This window comes from Gavia stellata, chromosome 1, assembly GCF_030936135.1.
Source record: "Gavia stellata isolate bGavSte3 chromosome 1, bGavSte3.hap2, whole genome shotgun sequence".
Taxonomy (NCBI): domain Eukaryota; kingdom Metazoa; phylum Chordata; class Aves; order Gaviiformes; family Gaviidae; genus Gavia; species Gavia stellata.
The window spans coordinates 89125010-89147138 of NC_082594.1; positions in this window are offsets into that span (position 1 = coordinate 89125010).

A 22129-nucleotide genomic window follows, 5' to 3' on the forward strand; every position below is an offset into this window, starting at 1 on the left:
AAGTGTAGAAGCAGCAGCATATACAAGAATGAATATATATGTATGTATTATAGGCACGTGGTCTGAACTGTAATGGAGTCTGACAACATGTTAGAAAACAATGCTTTAGTGAGGCAGTAAGAAAGATGAACAACAACATGCCCATAGAGCATCTCACCCAATCCCTGATAGTAAACACAGGATCGTAAGTGATGCCGTGGCTCCGGTGGGCTACGAGGAACACTTGGTGTCCAGGTCATCCGGCTGCAACAACCAATTATGCAAATACTTTTCGAATGCAGGTAAGCGTCCTGCCACCCCTTGGCTCCACCAATGGTAGTGTAATTTGAGAGAATCACACCTTATGTGAATAATGTGGGTCTCATCCTGCCTGTACTGCCAATGTCAGTCAGGGGGCATGGTGTTGGCAGTCTGCCTACGCTGCCCATACTGGTCAGTGGCAAGGTGTCAGGAGGCAAGGTGTCAAGGCATGATGTTGATGCGTCCCAGCGAAAGCTCTAGAACACTAAACTCATTTAAAAACAACAGCTGCACAAAGCTACTTATCATTCAAGCAAGCTTCATCAGCTGGGTCCTTCAAATATTCAAGCATTAGATGCCCATGGGGTCTAGTCTTACATAAAGAGCATTTTCTAGAGAGTTTCCTTCCTGTTGCTTAGCTATGGGCTCAGCAACACTCCCTAGACTTGTCTGATCTTCCCTTTTGGTCTATTTTCAGCCACTTGGATATTTCCTTTAGCCTACTTGGAGAATTTCTGCTTGGCACTATTTATGCTTCTCAGTACTCAACAAGCATTTCTGAAAACCCTGTCCTTTTGGCATTTTCAGCCACTTCCAGTGCTTTGTGTGCTGCAGACTACAATCTGTCCATGGCACTTCTGGAGATCCACTGCACCTCTCCTCCATGATTATCTTGAATGCTCTTTACAAAAATCCTGTATGGCTTTAGCACTAATCTGCTATTTTCTTCCCACAGAAAAAATCCTTCCATTTTTCTGAGAGTTTGTACTTCAATTATTTTAATTCCATATTTCCAGCTGAGTAACCTTTCCCTGGTAAAATATGGACCTTTGTATGGCTGACGAATTTAGCAAAAAAGAGAGGAAGACAAATGACAGAGCTGAAAAAAGTTTGTGACTCAACATAATCTTTGATAATTCCCAGTGGAAAACCCGTATTTCCATTTAGTTATTGCAAGGTAAAGGTACCTAGGAGGGCTCCTGCATATCACAGCTGAGGCGACAGCTATTTACAATTACATGAGAAAAACTGCACAATAACTTTCTTGGAATGTGTAATCACATATCTAGGTATTTGTTTTCAGTAAGAACTGAGTGACCAAGTGCTTTTGAAAATATCACCAGATCCCTGACTTAAATACTTTTTGAAATATCATAATATATATATGCCTAAATTGTTTCTGAAGATGGGAATTAAATGATGTGGGCATTGTAATACTGAGTTGGATGTTGTCTAAGTATGGTAAACATCTTTAAAATCCTGGGTCTTAAATCTCTATTTCAACGTTCTTTTGTCAGAACATGCAGTTATCTGTGGGTTTCTGGGGAACTATATTTTCTTTGTTTCTCTTGTATGTTATCCTGTAACTTTATTTGGCCTGGGAGCTCCCCCTTGTTCAGTGTTTGGACAATATCAGGGTGACTTGCCTTTTGGTTTTACTGGAGAACAAAGACTATGACACCAGAACTCATCTCTTGAAACTTTCAACTCTTGAAATGAAATTTTGATTAGACATCCTGCTGGGGAGAAGAGAAATGGGTGACATTTGTGGACATGGGAATGAAAAAGGGGAAGAAAAATAATTTAATTAATGCAAAATGATTAATAGAAAAAGATGCTGCTCTTACTTGTCAACCCTAAAAACCCAAACCTAAACTTATTTCCCAAATCCCAAATGAAATATATTTATTCTTCTATAGAGGACAACCTAAATTCTGATTTTCTTTCTCCTGAGAAACGAATGAGAAGTATTTAGTTGGGGTTAAAGATTTCCTTTTCTGTCCTGGACGCTGCCTTTGAATACCTATTTGAAGCAGAGGGCATAGATAGTAATTCCAGGAACTTAGACAAATGAGAAGTCTGTCAGCACAGGAGGCCACTGTTTTGTTGCTGCTGCTGTTGTTTTTACATTACTTTATTGAGATTCAAGGCGTCAAAGCCCAAAGGAAAGGTACATGTACTGTATTAGAGATGTTAGCTGATATTTTGATCTAATGGTAGAACCATTGTTATTGTCTCAAATTACAAAATGGTAGTAAGTATAGCAATGTGCTGCCGCTTTTAAGATTTTGTTTTTATTTTCCACACTTACCATTCAACTGATCTGATTGAATTGTAATCCTAAAAGCATATGTCAATGCTAGAGGAATGCTGAGATTTAGAGTGAATAAATTAAGAACATCTAAAGTTCTTAGGCAGGAGCGTGCCTTTCCATTCACCCTGGTTGAATTCTTGACAATGTTTATATGCTGAACGGCATGGATCTGTTACATCTTTGGATTAAATGAAAATAAAATTTGGGAAAACAAAAGGACAAATGATTGAGTCTACTAAGGAATCATCAGGCCTTCTGGGACAACACAGCTGCTTTGGCTAGTCCAGAGGTTTGAGCTTCACAAGCCACAGATGCTGTGAGAAACATCTGTCCTTAGATCCCTTGATGGAAGAGAGGGTGTCAGGCAGTTGAGTAGGTACTGACTGAATTCTGCAGGCAGCAAAATGCTCATTTTGCCTTTTTGCTTTGTCTACTGGGTTTCCTCAGTGGAGCTGCTTCTTCCATTACAGATCTAACAGGAAATTCACAAGTCTTGGAAGTTAATAGTTTCTGTCTTTATCCCCCCATCTTCCTCCCCTTCACCTCTCCTTTCCCCTTCTGCCTCCCACCACTTGCACTTTCTCTACAATGTCATTACTATAAAGTACAAGGATAATAATATTTAGCTCTGGTCAGGTACAGTTAATGACATGTAACTGCTGATTCCCAGAGCAAGAGATATAGGAAACCAGTCTCTGGGTTTGTGGTTTTAAACAGTTCCTTTGGAGACAAGGCTATGAAATTTTTGTAGAGTTGGTTTTATTTTTCTGTCAATCTTACTTTTCTGACTAATCTATACTCAGAGACAAAACCACTGGGTCAACCTGATGTTATTTGTGTAGACCTATGTCTAAATAAATTTCAAATACAAACATAGCATATAATGTCATAGGTGTATTGGGTGCCCTATTTCATTTTAATGAAAATAAATATGCTACCAAGACTTTATGAAGGCATTGTAGACTTAGAGAAAGGGGAAATGGGTCTCAGGCAAGAGAGAGGCTTATAAAAAAAGGAATTATGAGGCATCTTCTTTTTATAGAAGGCCCAACTCTGAAAGGATGAAATAGTCGAGGCCTTCAAAACGACCTCCACAGGCTGGAGAAATGGGACAACAAAAACCTCAACAAAGGGAAACGTCAAGTTCTTCCCCTGGGGAGGAATAATCCCACACACCTATACAGCCAGCTGGAAAGCAGCTTTGGAGTAAAAGACTTGGAGGTATCGGTGAACACCAGGTTGAACATGAGCCAGAAATGTGCCCTTGCAACAAAGATGGCCGACAACACCTTGGAGTCCATTAGGGAGTGAGTTGCCAGAAGATTGAAGGAGCTGTGCCTTCTTCTCTGCTCACTCCTGGTGAGACAGACCTGGAGTGCTGGGTCCAGTGCTGGGCTTCCCAGTATAAGTGAGTGAGTCCAGTGAAGGACCATGAAGGTGATTAAGGGACTGGGGCATTCATATGACATAGGAGGAGAGGCTGAGAAAGCTGGGGTTGTTCTTCCCCTAAAAAGGAAGCTTGTTAGGTTATGTCTACCCTAGCAAGTATTTAGTGCAGCAAAAGAAGGTCAGTAAACACAAACAGTTGTTACTGAGGTCCCCGCATTTCCACTATTTGTGGTTCAGGTGTTTTACTTCAAACTAGATTTAATCTACTTTGAACAAGATATTGATTCCTTGATCCAAACTGCCCTACCATGCATACACTTAAAACTGTTGAAAAAATCAGTCATTGGATAAGCTGCTTGTGTGCCCTTCTGGGATTTTGATTAGACTTGGTGCCCCCTGAAGAAGATCATGCTGTTTAATTTTTTCCAAAATGAAACAGTTTTACATGTACCAGAACTGTTCTGTCAACCAAATCACTGCTCAGTAAGTGGTAACAACTCAGGGGCAATCCTTCGCCACAGCATTACTGCTTAGAACAAACACAGTGACATATAGGCACAGCCTCTCGTCTCAAAAGAGAGCAGGAGAGAAATGGTGTCATGAAAGCAACACATTTCACCTTCTGTGAGGAGAAGGGAGAGGTAGATCTCTAATCCCATTTTGACACTGGGGTGTCTGTAACTTGAGCAAGGACACTGAGATGATCAAGACCATAGCAGGAATTAGACTCTTCCTGATAGTCTAGCGGACTTACGCAGGAACTATGTTGGTTCCTTTCCTCTTTGCAACTGATGCGACAAAAAAAAATCATCCAGCTGCTCAGGAGACAGCAGTGACACAGCACTAAACTGACTGTTGGTAATGAGTCCCAGCAACCACAGTGCCCTAAGCAGTACTGAGTGTCACTGCCACCCTCCAGCTGTGAATTCTTCCTTTTTCCTGAGGAAGAATGAAAGCATTGCAATGATCTCAAATGCATTAGAAGCTGCCTGTATCCCTACAATCCAATTATCACATAATTTCTATGTAGGTACCTATTTTAATGTAAGTTTCAAGATATATTGAATAATATCCATCTGAAAGACAAGGAAGTGTTTGGTTCAACTGCTATGGCAGTCAAATGAAGATTGTTTGACCATAGCTGAAATACATACTAGCACCGGGATAGTATCACTCGCGTCTCTTTTTGTTGTTAATATATTTGTAAAAACATTTTTTGTTATCCCTTATGACTGTGGCCAGATTGAGCTCTAGCTGGGCTTTTGCCTTTCTAATTCCCTCTCTGCGTGACCTAACGAGATCCTTGTACTCTTCTTCAGTTGCCCGCCCCTTCTTTCAAAGGTCATAACCTCTCTTTTTTTTCCTGAGTCCCAGCAAAAGCTCCCTGTTCAGCCAGGCCGGTCGTCTTCCTCACCGACTCTTCTTACTGCACATGGGGACTGCCTGCTCTGGTGCCTTTAAGATTTCCTTCTTGAAGAACGTCCAGCCCTCGTGGACCCCTTTGCCCTTCAGGACTGTCTCCCAAGGGATCCTCTCAACCAGTGCCCTGAACAGGCCAAAGTCTGCCCTCCAGAAGTCCATGGTAGTGGTTTTGCTCACACCCCTCCTCACTTCACCAAGAATTGAGAATTCTATCATTTCATGGTCGCTAAGCCCAAGACGGCTTTTGACCTTCACTTCTCCCACCAGACCCTCTCTGTTTGTAAACAGCAGGTCAAGCAGGGCACCTCCCCTGGTAGGCTCCCTTACCAGCCGTGTCAGGAAGTTATCTTCCACACACTCCAGGAACCTCCGGGACTGTTTCCTCTCTGCTGTGTTATATTTCCAGCAGACGTCCCATAAGTTCAAGTCCCCCACAAGAACAAGGGCTTGCGATTGTGAGACTTCTGCCAGTCGCTTGTAGAATGCTTCGTCTGCCTCTTTGTCCTGGTTGGGTGGTCTATAAGAGACCCCCAGTAGGATATCTGCCTTGTTTGCCTTCCCCCTCATCCTTACCCATAAGCACTCGACCTTGTCATCACAATCGTTGAGCTCTGTACAATCAAAACACTCCCTAACATACAGAGCTGTCCCACCGCCTCTCCTTCCTTGTTTATTGTTAACATCTACAATATTTATGCTGCTTCTGTTCAAGTCAGACTGAAGATACTGAAAGGTTGTTACTATGGCTATGCTATTACAGTGATATAGATGTCAATATACACCAACAACACAAGACATGCATCATTTACAACTGTATGCCACTTAAGTAGTAGTTTCAATAATAGAAAAAGAAATTGCCATAGCAAAACTGGCTTTATGACTAAATGCACTGTCTCTGTTTTTAATACTACAGTTTTTTGCTTCTGTACAGTGTATATGTAATCTTCTTAGCTGTACAAACTCTCCTCTTTATTAGCACAATATGTAGTTCTGGAACCTTTCCCCTCTCTGTATATTGTGTCCCTTGCTAAACAATCAGTACTTGTCTCCTAATTTAAGAAGATTCTCTTGAATTGCTGTTTTTAAAGAAAGCTCCTTTCTTTAGAATGAATACATTTTAAACCCCAAATTGTCCCATTCTGGTGTCACTGTAATCATGTAATCAACTATTCTGAGTCATTTCTTTGTGCCTTCTGCATTGCACATTATGATTCACACTTCTTATCTTGCCTGTAAGTGTCTAACTAACATGGCCTCTAAGCATCTCTTTGACCTGGCTATATTCCTTCCTAAATTTGAGATGTATTTCGAGGCAGGGTTACAGGCTTGCTAAAAGCCAAAAGGAAGAGGAATGGACCACTGATCAGCATTTGCTGTGAAGCCTGTGGAGGTCTGCCTTTTCCTTTACCTGCTTGGCTGGTTCTACTCCCGACAGAACATTTTCATAGAAATAAAGAGAATCAGAGGAGCAAGAACACTTCAGTGGAAAGCTCCCCCGCAGAAAAGGACCTGGGGGTGTTGATCGACACCCGGCTGAATATGAGCCAGCAGTGTGCCCAGGTGGCCAAGAAGGCCAACGGCATCCTGGCCTGTATCAGAAATGGTGTGGCCAGCAGGAGCAGGGAGGTGATCATGCCTCTGTACTCGGCTCTGGTGAGGCCGCACCTCGAATACTCTGTTCAGTTTTGGGCCCCTCACTACAAGAAAGACATGGAGGTGCTGGAGCGTGTCCAGAGAAGGGCGACGAAGCTGGTGAGGGGTCTGGAACACAAGTCTTATGAGGAGCGGCTGAGGGAGCTGGGGTTGTTTATCCTGGAGAAGAGGAGGCTGAGGGGAAACCTTATCGCTCTCTACAACTACCTGAAAGGGGGTTGCAGAGAGGTGGGTGTTGGTCTCTTCTCCCAAGTGACTAGCGACAGGACTAGAGGAAATGGCCTCAAGTTGCACCAGGGGAGGTTCAGGCTAGATATTAGGAAAAAGTTCTTTACTGAGAGAGTAGTGAAACATTGGAATAGGCTGCCCAGGGAGGTGGTAGAGTCACCCTCCCTGGAGGTATTCAAGGAGCGTGTGGATGTGGCATTGTGGGATGTGGCTTGATGGGCATGGAGCTGTGTGGTGTTGGGTGAGTTGGTTTTTGGTGTGTTGTGGTTTGTTGTTGTTGTGTGGTGTGGTGTTTTTTTGTTTGGTTTTTTTTTTTTTTTTTTTGGTTGGACTTGATGATCTTACAGGTCTTTTCCAACCTTAGTGATTCTGTGATTCTGTGTAACCATTAACTGTAAGAAACAGTCATTTATCCATACAAGGCAAGGCCTTGCAGCACCATTTGCCCAGTTACATATCTATGAGGAAAACTGGGAGATAGACAGACATGTTGATATGTTGGTCTAAGCTTTAAACCTCTAAAAAGTGTTAAAGTTACTATTCTTGCTAACAGACATGTTAATGACGTCTTGCCTTTGCTAATGGTAGGTGTGCTTCTCTGCAACTAGTTTAGGCTCTTTTCTCTAGAATTTTCCCTACTCTGCCTCAAGCTTGTCCTAAGTGATCCCAGGCACCAGTTTGTAATCAAACTGTTGCTGAGTAAAAATCAAAACTTTTAGGCCTAAGCCAAATCTTACATTTTTTCACCTTCTACCCTCCTGACTTCAGCTGAACTGTTCCAGGGAATACAATGACAAGACAAACACAAAACTCAAATTTTACCTAGATTCTTGGATTTTGGACTTGACAGGAACTAATCCCCTACAGAGGAAAATAAAAAGAAATTGTGTCTGTTTTGCCTTTGTCTTTCCCTTTCTAATTGATGCATTGCTTCCACCAGCGTCTGACTTTAATAATGTTGATTTACAATAAAGTCTGAATCAGAGCAAAAGGATTTCAGGCTTTTAGCTTTCTAGATTAACCAAAAGGATCCACTTTCCTTCATGTATTCTGCCTTCTAAGTCAACCTCCTTCCCTTTGCTAGCACCTCTTCTTTCTTTTCTCCTAAAAAAGACACACCCCATCTGCCAAAGTGGAGGGAGTAGCACCATTTCCACCAGGCTTGCTAACCTAATTAGGAAAACTTTAAGACAGATTGTTCAGGGATGGTGACCAAAGCCTGGGGAGAAGTTATAGCACAAGGAGCAGTGAGAAAACACCCTGGGCACAGCATGGTGGGGAAGCTTTCACACTTCCCTTGATGGCAGCACAACAGAGAGCCCATCTGATGTGCCTCTACACAAAGACATGCATCTCAGGGAACAAGCAGAAGGAATTAGAAGTCCATGCACAGTCATGCTGGAAACTGGTAGGTGGGATCACACAGAAGGCTTCCCTGAGGTCAAGGAGGCCCAAGGCAGCTGGCTGATCAAGGTCTGCCTTCTCAGAGCACAGGAGCGGTTCACCCTAATGTGCAGGAAACCAAAGGTCTGGGGCGGAACACCAGCATGGATGAGTTCAAGCATAAAAAAGAAGTGTTCAGAAAGTGGGAGGGGTACCTGATAGGAATACAGTGACCTTGCCCAGGTATGTAGGGATGGCGTTAGGAGACTTAATGCTCAGCTGTCATTTAAACTAGCAAAGGATATGAAAGGCAACAAGAATGTTTTCTGCAAGTACATAAATGGGAAAAACATGGCTGATGTAGCTACAACACTCAATGGAGCTGTGGAACCAATGATCAAAAACAAAGAAAAGGCTGAGTTACTTGTGGCCTTTTTTGCCCTGGTATTTACTGTCACAGTTTGCTCTGTAGCCTCCCAGGTCCTTGTGCCTAGTGGCTGAGTTTGGGAAAGTGAAGTATTTATTGCCTATGGTAGAGCAAAACTGAGTCATGGATCACTTAAAGCAACTGAACATACCTAGAACTTTGACCAGACATCATGCATCCAAGGGTGGTTATAGTGAAGATGGAGCCTGACTTTTCTCAGAGATGCACAGGAAAAGAACAAGAAGCAACAGACACAACTTGCAGCATTAGAAATTCTGATCAGGTACCAGGAAAAAAATTCTCCCTCATCCACAGTGAGGGTGGTCAAGCATGGGACAGGTGCCCAGAGAGATTGTGGGATGCCCATCTTTGGAGATATTCAGAACTTGACTGGATGCTGCCTGAGCAACCTGCTCTGAGTTGGTCCTTTTGTGAGCAGGGGATTAGACTAGATGGCCTTCAGAGGTCCTTTCCTGCCAAAATTATTCTGTGGTTCTAAATCTCAGTGGGAACTGACTAGAAACTGAGACTTTGCCTTTGTACTCCAATACTTACTTTTGCTCTTCCCTCTTCTCCTTTTTCCTGAAGTGTTTATGTCTTCCCTGATCTCAGTGTATTCAGAATAAATAGTTATTTAGGAAGTCAGTCTGTCACATACCATTAGGAGAGACACATTTATGTTATTTATCGTTAAGGGCAATATGCATCTTCCTCCAAACACTTAAAAATGCTTTTCAGGTGGCTTCAAAGCCAGGTAACTGCTTTTAGGCTTGGATAATATTTGGACAATAAACAAATGAGTTCCAATTAACAGTGTCACTGATATACGTTGAATTCAGACATTACTTCAACATTGCTTTAGAATTCATTTTGTTGGGGATTGATTGCATACCATTTCACAGATATTTTTGGGCTCATTCCAAGTCAGCCAAGGGCTGTGTTGTCAGAGCAAATGGTGCTGATCCATGACTGAAATCTCCTGCCTTTCATATGATGAAAGAGTCAGTGGGTAAGAAGCAGGAAGACAAAAAAACCTCAAAACCAAAGAAAAACTCTGTTCTTGTTGGAGGAAACCAGGTCTGGTGGACTTCGGGAACAAGTGAAGCTCTCCTTCCCAGCCCTGGGAAAGCCAGCTTTCATCCCTTTCGGACCACAAAATTTCTCCTGTCCCAGCCCCATGGATGCAGTGCCTTCCTATGCCTAAGTCCAGCCGGCAGTGAGGCTGAGCATGTCTTCCTGGTACACCTGTACACATGCACACTCAAACACATATATACACATGCACATACACACATCCTGACTTTCTTCATTTTCAGCCACTCCCATATTCATGGGTCTTCCAAATATCAGAATGGGTTTTAAGTCCAGCTAATATCCCTGTCTGGATCCCAGGCCTCTCACCCAGTCGCTGGTTCTGACCTTGTGTCTTTCAAAGTTCTGATGTCCTCCTACTACACTGCAAGTTCATATTCAAGTTTGGTAGTTGGTCCCTCCATCCCACATGGTTTCCACCAGTAGCTAGCTTTAGACTTTCAGGGTCTCCTGGGTCCCAGACCTGTTGCCCTACTCTTTGGTGAGGCTGACTTGAAGTTTGCTGGAAGTTCACACATGTAGGCTTGGAATAGGGTGTGAACTCCCACAGAAGAGAGTTACAAATGAGATTTAATATAGGATGGACTGTGGTAATTAAGAGCAAGGCTTGATGTGACAAGCATACTTACTAATCACCTACTTAAATGTTACCAGCCCCATATATCCCTCTTTTTCTTCTATTTTCCCATGTATGTTCCTCCTCAATCCCTCTCTTTCCTTGCCTTTGTCCCTTTCCCTAAACATCCCAAAGGAAGCTTTGTACAATTCCAGAAGCCTTTCTGCCCTTTCTCATCCACCCTTGCATCATCACATAATAGGTTCTGTAACCTGTTAAGCAATAATCCCCCACAGTTCACATGTTTTGCACAAGGGACAATGTTTGAGTGTCCTGTGATGATCTTAGCAATTCAGTGTTTTCAGCTTGGGTACTTCCACTCATCACTGTTCCTCTAATCATCATGGGTCTTTGCTTTAATTTGAAAAAGCTTTATTCATATAACCTAACAGGGAGGGAGAGGCTAGATTTTTGAATGGAGAGAGATATATATATAGTGTCATATATCTACCTCCTATGTACTTAGAGGTTTACAGTCTGCTCCAGTGAATATATAAAAGCGTGCTTTGTTTTGTATGAGTTAAAGTTTATTCGGAGGAAGATAGAAGATGGATCTTCCAGCAGTCTGAAAATAGTAACCTGAGTCCCTAAGAACTGTGGGGATTGGTCCGTTTAACTTTTGTGGATCCCTTTTTAAAAGCCCAAGTCTCTCACCTGTGTGAGGGACCTATATATCTCAAACTATGATCTTACATGAGGGACAAGAGACTTGACATCAAGCTGTTTCGTGGAGCTAAATCAATGGTTTTCAACCTGTGGTCTGCAGATTATTTCTATGGATCCTGCAAAAAAAGGCAAGTAACAAATTCCTCCATATTGCTCTTATAGTTAAATTCACTAGCTTGTTGATTTCATCTTCAATGGAAAAATTTTAGCTGTTTGCCAATGTAGAGCCAAGTCTTTACCTTCTTGTATTCTCCAGCTATTCAGAGGTAAGAAATGTGCACTTCTGAGAAAAACCTGAAAGATATGCATATCAAAAATATTGCTTCTGCAGGTAAAGAAACCCACTGTCTAGATTGATGAGTTAGCAAGTTCACTGAACCTATAACATAAATCATAGTTTCTGTTTAGTGGAAAATACATATTCTTTTGGAAATGAATGTAGTAGACAATTCTCAAATATTCCAAGAGAAAAAGATGAAATTTTGGGTTTAGAGAGAAAACAAACAGGATTATGATGAGAATTAGAGAAATTTTGAGAAGCATCAGCATGACTAACAATTGTCATTACTTATGAAGAGGAGAACCATTACAAATGTCAACATCACAAGCTTCTAGTCTGAAGACCTTTTTCCACAACACAGCAGATGCCTGGCAATAGATCATGTTAACAAATGCCCCGACAAGGCAGTGAAATACATGCAGGTAGAAATACTATCAATACCATTGAATATAACTTTCTAAAATGTTGCAAGATCTACTGACCACTTGCATTTAATGTAATTTCAGTCTTTACACAATGATGTAGGTTAAAGAAATAGCGTCAGCATCACTTCTCAAATAAGATTAAAGCAGGCAAATCCTTTGGTAACCATTTGAACAGGTCAAATGTGAATTAAATCTTTCCAGAAGCCAGGGCAGACTTAACCTGAACAGAAACTTCGTGCATTTATTTAATAAAAAGTATCATCGTATTTTCTCAGCTATTAAACCTGACCCCTCGTTACTCACTAAACGTATACAGAACTCTTATAAATTGCCCATTGGACTTTTACAATTATCCATAAGATCCATTAGTCTCCACACAGAGAGAACCAGTAGAAAGTGATATAATCTCAGCCTTTAAGCTGGTGTGAAACATAATAATCTAGCAACAGTGGAACACTTTGGGAAACTAACTACTTACATTTCCATACCATTTTTCACTGGCTTTGGCAGATTTTGTGAAAAGCATCACTTTGGGGGATTTTCTGCTGTTCCTTCACCATATTAAAATTCAACTTAAAAATTACTAGTGTTCAAGGGTATTTGAGAGAGGAAGCAGAAGGGTGAAAAATATATAAAAATGTAACAAAGCAAGAAATGGTAGGAGAAGAGATATATGAAAGAATGGTGTGACTGGTCACTGTCAGGCACAAGTTATTTGGTTTATAGAGCTAATTGGGCCCAGTACAGCTGTCTTTATGTTCCCATAAAAACACAGCAGGGCAGAGAACAGTAGCTATAATAACTTCACATGTTTATCCCTACAAGCAAAAGACATCTACAACTGCAAGACTCATTGGCTCTGTCCATAGTTTCTGTTGTGGCTGTTCATAAAGATTCCCTCAAGACCAAGTTCAGCTACCGTGCATGCTCTGTTACAGCTGTGGGTAAGGGTGCATGCTCAAATGCACCCCAGGGAGCATGTTCCTGCAATTGCCTGGTAGGTTAGCAAGCTGCCAGGGACAGATGCACCAGGCTGTCCACCAGCTACCCCAGGCACCGAAGCCCTTGTGTGGATAGAGGCAGATGGGAGATGGAGCGAGTGGTGCTGCTAGTTGCTCCTGTGACAGCCTTTATTAGGGAGGAAAGATAAAGGCTCACAAATATGGCAGCTACAGGATTGTAATAACAGTCTCCTGAGGAGCTGGGGTGGAGAGCAGGCTATACATAGCTGTATACAACTAGAAAATGTACATGGCTCACCCAGCAATAATCTCTTGCCTTGGCACTTCTACAAAAGCAGAAACTTTGCTAATAGTGGAAAAAAAAGAGAAAGTTTTAATTTTGTGTTGTCACTCTGGATCTGTGTCCCAAAATACTGCTGTCCTACAATGGATTGTTTCCTCCCCAAGGCAGCCAGGACATATGGCTCTAACCAGCCCTTACCCAACATGCTGAGTACCCCTCCTCTTTCTCCTATGCTCCAGCAGTGTGGGAGGGAGAGGGCACTGCCCTTCAGTTGGCTCACACCACAGCTGTAGTTCAAATGCCTGGTCACTGAGCTGGTCTTTAAACAACCATGGCAGGGAGGCATTTGTCCTGCTTACCTCCAGCTCACATTAGGACCCACTGCTGGTGCCCAAGCGAGGAGAGCATTGCCTGCAACAGGTTTTCTGGCACTTTTACAGCAGTCATCACACACTCAAAAGCTCAAAAATAAAAAAGGCTCTCAAAAAATGTTATGGAAGGCAAGTCCTTACAGCTTTTACTGGCAAACCCTTGTATATCTGAGATCCCTGGCAGAGGCACTAAAATCACAGATGGGGTAAACTTGAGAAATGAAAAATAAAAATAAAAAGTAAATCCTAGGTGGCATGTGTTGACTACTTAACCAGGCAAGATTATCCAGTTAAAGATGAGTTCGTAGACCAGTTGGTCCAAGCTGGAATCACAGAATCACAGAATTACTACTGTTGGAAAAGACCTGTAAGATCATCAAGTCCAACCATCAGCCCAACACTACTCTGCCCATTAAACCATGTCCCACAATGCCACGTCCACATGTTCCTTGAACACCTCCAGTGACGGTGACTCCACCACTTCCCTGGGCATCTTATTCCAGTGTTTCACCACTCTGTCAGCAAAGAAATTTTTCCTAATATCCAGCCTGAACCTCCCCTGGTGCAACTTGAGGCCATTTCCTCTTGTCCTGTCGCTAGTCACTCGGAAGGTAGCCTTGGTGAAGGTGCTATTATGCGCTTTCTCCATCCTTTACTAGAAAAGGTCTTTTTAAAGGCTTGCAGGACTTGCTAAAGGTTTAATCTGCTTTCACACACCATGTAAGCATGAATATGATCATGTATCTCACAGTAGTCCTCCTTTTACTTGCATTTGTATTTACACTGCTTCTACATTTGTATACCATTACACTTGTTTACTGTATCATTACCAAAGTTAGACCTTGCAAATATCTTAAAATATTTGGTGACTACACAGCCTGACTTCACCAGTGATTCATAAGAACATGGAATGGTAAAATATCATTCTTGCCTTATCTATCCAGATACTAATTGAACATATTAATGCAGGACAAGTTATCATCCTGTGAGAAAAGCATATGCCACTTTCTATGTCTACAGTAACTTCTGTCATCCAAACATACTTCTGGACCAGTAGTATTTCTTGGGCACTGAACTGCTTATTGCTCACCAAACTTTAAAATAAGCAAGACCAGGAAAGTAATTGAACATCCAAGACAGCTGCTCCAGAACATCCCCAATTACAGATGCCCCTTCCTTGTAGGGCCCGGGGGCTGCAACCAGCCTGCCCACTGACCCTGGTTGGGGAAAGAACTCAACTCACTGTCTTCTTTCCCCAGGACTCTTCTGAGTTACAGCCAGTGCTTCTCTCAAAGGCAGTAGGGTTGGAGATGCACCACCTCTCATTATCTGGTGTTGATAGCTGAATGAGTGCAGCGCTGACCACGTTGTGGTGGGTTAAACTTGGCTGGCTGCCAGATGCCCACAAATGCTCTCTCACTCCCCCTCTGCAGCAGGACAGGGGGAGAAAATAAGATGAAAAAGCTCATGGGGAGACTGCTTACCAATTACTCTCATGGGAAAACCAGACTCGATTTGGGGAAGATTAATTTAATTTATTGCCAATTAAAAATAGAGTAGGATGGTGAGAAGCAAGGACAAAAACTAAAACAACTTCCATCCACGAGCCCCATTCTTCCCAGGCTCAACTACACTCCTTCATTCCTAACTTTTCTACCTTCTCCCCTCGAGAGCTGTGCAGGTGGGATGGGGAATGGGGGTTTCAGTCAGTCCATAACACTTTGTCTTTATTGTTCCTTCTTCCTCACACTTTTCCCCTTCTCCAGCTTGGAGTCCCTCCCATTGGATACAGTCCTTCATGAACTGCTCCAACGTGGGTCCTTCCTATGGGCTGCAGTTCTTCAAGAATTGCTCCAGCATGGGTGATTTTCATGGGGTATGTCCTTCAGGGAAGGATTGTTCCATTGTGGGTCCCCCACTGGCCACAGGTCCTGCCAGAAAACCTGCTCCAGCATGGGCTCCTCTCCACAGGCCACAGGTCCTGCCAGGGACCTGCTCTGGTGTGGGCTGTCCATGGGCTGCACCTTCCTTCAAGGCACGTCCACCTGCTGCAGCCTGGGGTCCTCCATGGGCTGCAGGGGAATCCCTGCTCTGGTGCCTGGAGCACCTCTTTCCCCTCCTTCTTCACTGACCTTGGTGTCTGCAGGGCTGTTTCTCTCACATTGTTCTCACTTCTCTCACAGCTGCTGTGCAGCATTTTTTGCCCTTCTTGTGTTGTTGATGGGCTCATCTGTGTCCTGCAGTGGGTCTATTAGAGCTGGCTCGAACTGTCTGTGTCCAGCACAGGGCAGCCCCTGTTTTCTTCTCACACAGGCAACCCCTGCAGCCCCCCTGCTGCCACAGTCTTGCCAGGTAATCCCAATACAACTCTGTCCTGAACCTCTGGGAATGACGAGGTGAGCCGGTCAGGAGTGATGACAGTAAGCAGAAACAGGATCCCCAGGAACATGGGTTAATTTGCTCAATAACATCAAGCCTAGTCTGGAGACGAGGAACAGGACTTTTAAAACATGAGTGAATAAGCAGCCTAACTGGTTGCCACACTGGAAGTTTTTCTGGGCTGTTTCTTGGCAGCATCATCAGCTCTGGAAAGACACACTCGTGTCTCTTGGGAAGTGAAGTGGACTGACCCCTGCCATAGGAAACAGCCCCTACTCTGTCTCTGGAAGCTCTCAGGCTCTCATCTGTACCCGTAACGCTGCTGCTGGGAAAGCTGAGTGGGAACTAGTGCAGACTGAGTATGACTCGTATGGTTAGTGACCAGATGACCAGGCCTGGTGCTGTTTTTCCACTGCTCTGGACCCTGTGTTTACCCAGACAGTGGTGGAGTTTGGACTTGTCCACCGCCTTTCTCCAGCCCCAGTCCTCTCACTCTGATTAAAAGCACAGCCTCCTAATTACTTATATTTTCTGTTTTCTCTTTGTTCAGATGGAGCAATTAAAATATGTGTTCATCTAACGTCTCTTATTTTGACAAAGTTCTTCCATGAATCTTGTTCTCCTTGTGTTAAAGGACCTCTTGTTGGCCTGGAGTGCTGTAAGGCTTTGCTGGCACCTTCTGCTCAACAGCCCAGGTGTTCCTCTTTGCCTCCTCTCTCTCTTTCCTCCCTCCCCCCCCGGTAGTAACCCCCACTCTTTGTCTCTCACAGCCACTGGCAAGATTGTGCACAGTTCATCTGTGAAGTCTAGCGTTCATTCCTCCCAGAGTATATCCAAGGCACTCCTCAATCCTTGCAGACACTAGTAGGCTCTGCTGTAGTTGTTGTGGCTTTAGGGGCACAGATGTATCTGTTGGTTAGCTGCAAACTGTGGTATGTGCTGAAGGAGTTGGGTAGCTGGAAGAGCTCAGCACTGATGAGCCAAGCAATTAGTGTGATGTAGTGTGGAATAACCTGGCCTCAGTTTCCCTAGGCTCCCCACGTGGAAAGACACAGACTACACCAGAGTGTGATTCAGAGCAACCTCATCTTCTTCTGAACAGCCCTGGCAATTGCCTCTCCTTCTCCATTGACAGCAAATACCACTAACAGCAGCCCCTTTGTAACTTAACCATTGCTTTAATAGGGAGTGGGAAGGTGGGAGTCAGATGAGAATACAGTAGAGCTGGAGAGCAGAGTAAGGGTAGAGAAAAGAAGAGTTGCAGATAACATACCAATGTTATTATGGAGGTATGCATTAGCTGCAGAAAGTCACTAATAGCACCAACCAATAACAGCAAAAAAATCTTGTAGACAGATTTTAATGTTTTTTTCTTCATACATCTTTATAAGCTGCTGATTTCCTGATCAGCACAAAAGAGTAGCGTGGAAAAAGCTGCAGAAAAGCAAAATATCTTTTTGTTAGCTGGATTGCATTTTTGCCTGAAGCTTTCTGTATTCCTTTAGTGTCACTGAGCAATGGCTGCTGAACTGCCAGTGAAAGTATTTATTGCTATCCTGTATATGTCACTGCCCTGCTGCCAGTGGCATGTGTACTCATCAGTCAAACAGAACTACCCACCATGTTTGATTTACTGTCACTGAATTAAATCTATTTGTGGGTTTCCATAACATAAAACATTTTGCTAGAGATTAATTCCCTGATTTGCATGTTGCTCTTGGGAGCTATATCATTATTTTCCTTGATGGATTCATTCTGAAGTCAAGAAAGATGCAACTTGATTTTTACTCCCTATTCAAGGTGAGGTCTTACTCTTTGTTATCTGACCTTTATATTAACTCTTCCCCTTGTCAGTCTTAGAGACATTACTCATATTTGTGTCTGCTAGTGAAGATTAAGTGGTTTCAGCTCAGTCAGGACAGTATGAATAGATTCTCAGAACACCTGGTGAATGTACCTGCAAATACCATGCTTCTGATCTTGGCATTGTTGCCTTTTCTCAAGCTTGCTGCTGTGAACCCGCTAGAAAATAAAATTGTGTTTGTTCACTGACATCTGTTTCAATTTATACTCCAGGATGAATATCCACTTGGATAAATGCCTACAAAATTGGTCACTTGTAAGGAAGGTTATGTATGGTACAAAGGTTGTTAACTTACTGTAATGTTGATTACATCATATGAAATTCAAGATATTTTGGACTGTGCTAACTGGAATTTTCCAGACATAAGTAAAATACTTATTTTTTTAAAAAGTTTATAATCTAATCCTCTTTTCATACTCATAACCTATTGCTATCTGGGATGGTTGATTCATAACCGGGAATGATTCATAACTTCTCGATTCACACGGGTAAACACTGGATTAAATTCTCTTTGGTAAAACCAGAATTCTTGCTTGAGCTATAAAAATAATTTAACTAGGGTTCTTTCATTATAGATATTACAAGGGCTGCTAATTTTTTTCTTGCTCACCACATTGTGAACCTCATATTTGTCACTGGTATCAGTTTTATCACAGACAAAACTGATTAAAAGTTGGGTTACAGCAGTACTGCACTGGTCAAGAGAAATCTCAATTTCAATAGGAATGAGATAATACAGTCATAAAGTGGGTCTCAGTGTCTGATTAATCGGGTCAGTTTATCATTTGCTTTCAACATCTTCTCATGCTTTTCATGCTATGAGAATTTGCCCCAACAAAATCAGCAGAATAAAATAAAGACATTGGGAACTCCATTCAGTCCCACACATAAGGTTCCCAGAGGGCTCTAACCTGGATTCTAACTAGTGGTCCAGAGGGCAAAAATTTTCCATAAGGTCTTGTGTCATATCCATTAGTCTCATGCAGGTGTGTCAGATATCCCACGACACCTGAAATGACGTGTTTGAGCAACTAAGCCCCTGAGTTAAGCCCTAGTCTATGTAAGGCATGGAGTCTGGAGAACTATGTAGTTAACAACTCTATCGAGCAAGCTAGAAAGCTTTTCCAAGCACTCTGCCTGTACTGAACAGGAATTTAATTGCCCACGTTTGAGTAACTGGTGACAACAAGGGTACCAAAGACATCCTTATGAGACTGGCACATATGACACAGGGCCTCCTGGGGACCCCTGCACTTCTGGTGGGTGTGCTGGGGAGGCAGGGCGGCTCAGTGGCACCAGGTGCTTCTGTGCAGGCAACTGACTCCAGCCCTAGATCTCTGTTGGCAGTTGAAGCAGCTAACTTACTCAGTGCACATGTATGCATCTAGATTTAGACATGTAAACTGTATGTGCCCAGTTTGTAGCTGATTCCAGGCGTTGGTATGAAAAGCTAAAAAAAATGGTCTTAGGGATTTCCGTATATCTATGCCTAGAAATGAGGGACATTTTTGAAAGAGACAGCCTCCTCGATCACTTTTGAGACAGAACTGTCTGCTGGTGTCTGTTGCCAATATTGTTGAGATATTATGTCATGTGAGAAAAAGGAAATTCCTATTGCAAAGTTAAAGATTAGAGTAATTTTTTAGTAGAAAGAACTGGAGGCCAATATTTTGGCTTTTTTTCATACAGCAGTGCATTTTTCAGCAATAATGAAATGAGTATCCACAAGTGCCCTGACCAATTACTGCATTTTTTAGTAGTTTTCTCCTAATTAATATGGTAAAGCTAGGTTCTGTCTTGGCTGGTATACGGATGTTGCCACCGGAAAGTAGGTATTGGACAGTGTGATTAATGAAAGCAGAGTCCCTTTACTGATACAGACTTTGCCTCATTTGCTCCAAGTTCAAAGCAGGTGAACGACTTAGAGCTTTGATACTAAAAGCTCTTACAGGACCTTGTTTAGTGGTGTGTTTTGAACACTAAGTTGTTAATCATTTTCATGTTTTCATCAGGAAGGTTAATTAAACACCTTGGGAGATTAGATGCAAGCTTGTAGCCCATCTTTCTTTAGAATGGGAAGAGGCATGCTTAGAGTTTATCTCCAGCTGAGGAGAGTTTAACTCAAATTCTAGTCACTTAACATGCTTAAATCAATTTATCTGAAAATCGCATGTATTTCAGATTGTATTTCAGATGTGTGCATGGCATCAAGTCATTAATCTTTTTCCCAGAGTTATACCTCAGGGTCTTTTTTTCAGATTCATGTTGCAAGATGCTTTTGGTATTCTTTGACCAATGCACAAATATCACTAAAACTTTCCTCGCCTTCCTGCTGTCCTAATTTATTTTCTTTGAAGATTGCAGCTAGAATTTTCCCTTTTAAGACCTTGTCTGCTGTTGAAATTAGCTAGGATGTTAACTGAGGCAAATTCAGAAGCTGACAGGAATAGCTACAATTTGTAATAGTTTAAAACAAGATTGAAACATAGCACTATAAATGCTAGATTTTTCAGAGGCAGTACACTATATTGGTGCATATGGAGAGGGGATGGAAAGAAAACTGGAGTTAATCTAATGTTGTAAAAAGATCTGAAAAAAACCCACATGAATATATCACTAAAATATTCTAAAGATTTCAGAGAAAGAACTAATTAAAAATAGTAAGTTACATATCAAAATGCTACTTGTCTAACACAGATGCTGTCCTTCTACAGAAACTGTATAATTAGGGCCATCCAGTTTTCTGTTTTGACAAATTTTTGGTAGGGCTTCTCATGCAACTTTACCACAAAACACACTTTTCAATGCCACCTTAGTCTGAGAGGAATTGTGTCTCTCATGACAGAACAGTGCATGTAATCCCTTTTGACCTCCCTCTCACATAACTGAAATGCAATGTAAAACAACCTTTTGTGACTTATGCTGCTAAAATAATCACATGCCTGAGATGGGTTGGGATGTGTTAAACAGTTTAATGCTAGAAGAAAAACTGCTGATGAAATTCAATTAACTTTTAGAGTACAAAGGAAAACAAGAGCAATGGACTCTAGGAATATACTGTGGGAAAGTGTTAGTAGCCTATTTAAAATACAGAACACAGATGACGAACTTTTCCACATGGGCGAGAGCCAAACTTAATGAATCTAGCTAATCAGAAGGATGATGTTTAATGAGAGAGATGTAGACGGATGAAACACAGTTTGAAGGTACACCATTTGCTTGGTGCACCTGGGCATACAGAAATTAAATAGCTTAAAACTCCTCAGAGAACAATAGAGGGAGGTGTAAAGAAGAATAAAGCAAGAAAGAAAAAATTATTTATTCTTCCTGTTCCCAACAGAGAGCAGGCAAGAAAGCTGTCAATGTTGCCTGAAAGAGAGAAAGAAAGAGTGCAAGTATGAGAGAATGAACCCAGCTTTGGGGACAGGGAGAATAAAGCTGACTGAATTTTGATGTTAAGGCCCCAATACTGTTCAGACTGTCCCTGAACAGATATTTCTTCATTAAATTCTCTTTAAAGGAGAAAGCTTAGGGTAAACACTTGGCCCCGTGGAAACCAATTAGAGTTTTGTCAATGACTTAAACAGGACAGGCTTTCCATCAAGCACATACACATTCCTGTGTTCTTTCCTGGTGCTCTGCTGTTCTGTACAGCTCTGCTTGTTACACATGATGCATCTCAAACTTTATGGAGCACTCTAAATATTAACTGGTACTCACAGGGCACGTGCAGGACAACCAAGGGATCAGGCCCAGCCAGCACGGGTTCATGGAAGGCAGGTCCTGCCTTACCAACCTGATCTCCTTCTATGACCAGGTGACCTGCCTAGTGGATGAGGGAAAGGCTGTGGATGTTGTCTACCTGGACTTCAGCAAAGCCTTTGACACTGTCTCCCACAGTATTCTCCTGGAGAAGCTGGCGACTCGTGGCTCAGACAGGTGTACTCTTCTCTTCGCTGGGTAAAAAACTGGCTGGATGGCCGAGCCCAGAGAGTTGTGGTGAATGGGGTGAAATCCAGTTGGCGGCCGGTCACAAGCGGAGTCCCCCAGGGCTCAGTTTTGGGGCCGGTCTTGTTTAATATCTTTATCGATGTTCTGGATGAGGGGATTGAGTGCTCCCTCAGCAAGTTTGCAGGTGACAGCAAGTTGGGCGGGAGTGTTGGATCTGCTCGAGGGTAGGAAGGCTCTGCAGAGGGATCTGGACAGGCTGGATCGATGGGCCCAGGCCAATTGTATGAGGTTCAACAAGGCCAAGTGCCGGGTCCTGCACTTTGGTCACAACAACCCCATGCAACACTACAGGCTTAGGGACGAGTGGCTGGAAAGCTGCCCCGCAGAAAAGGACCTGGGGGTG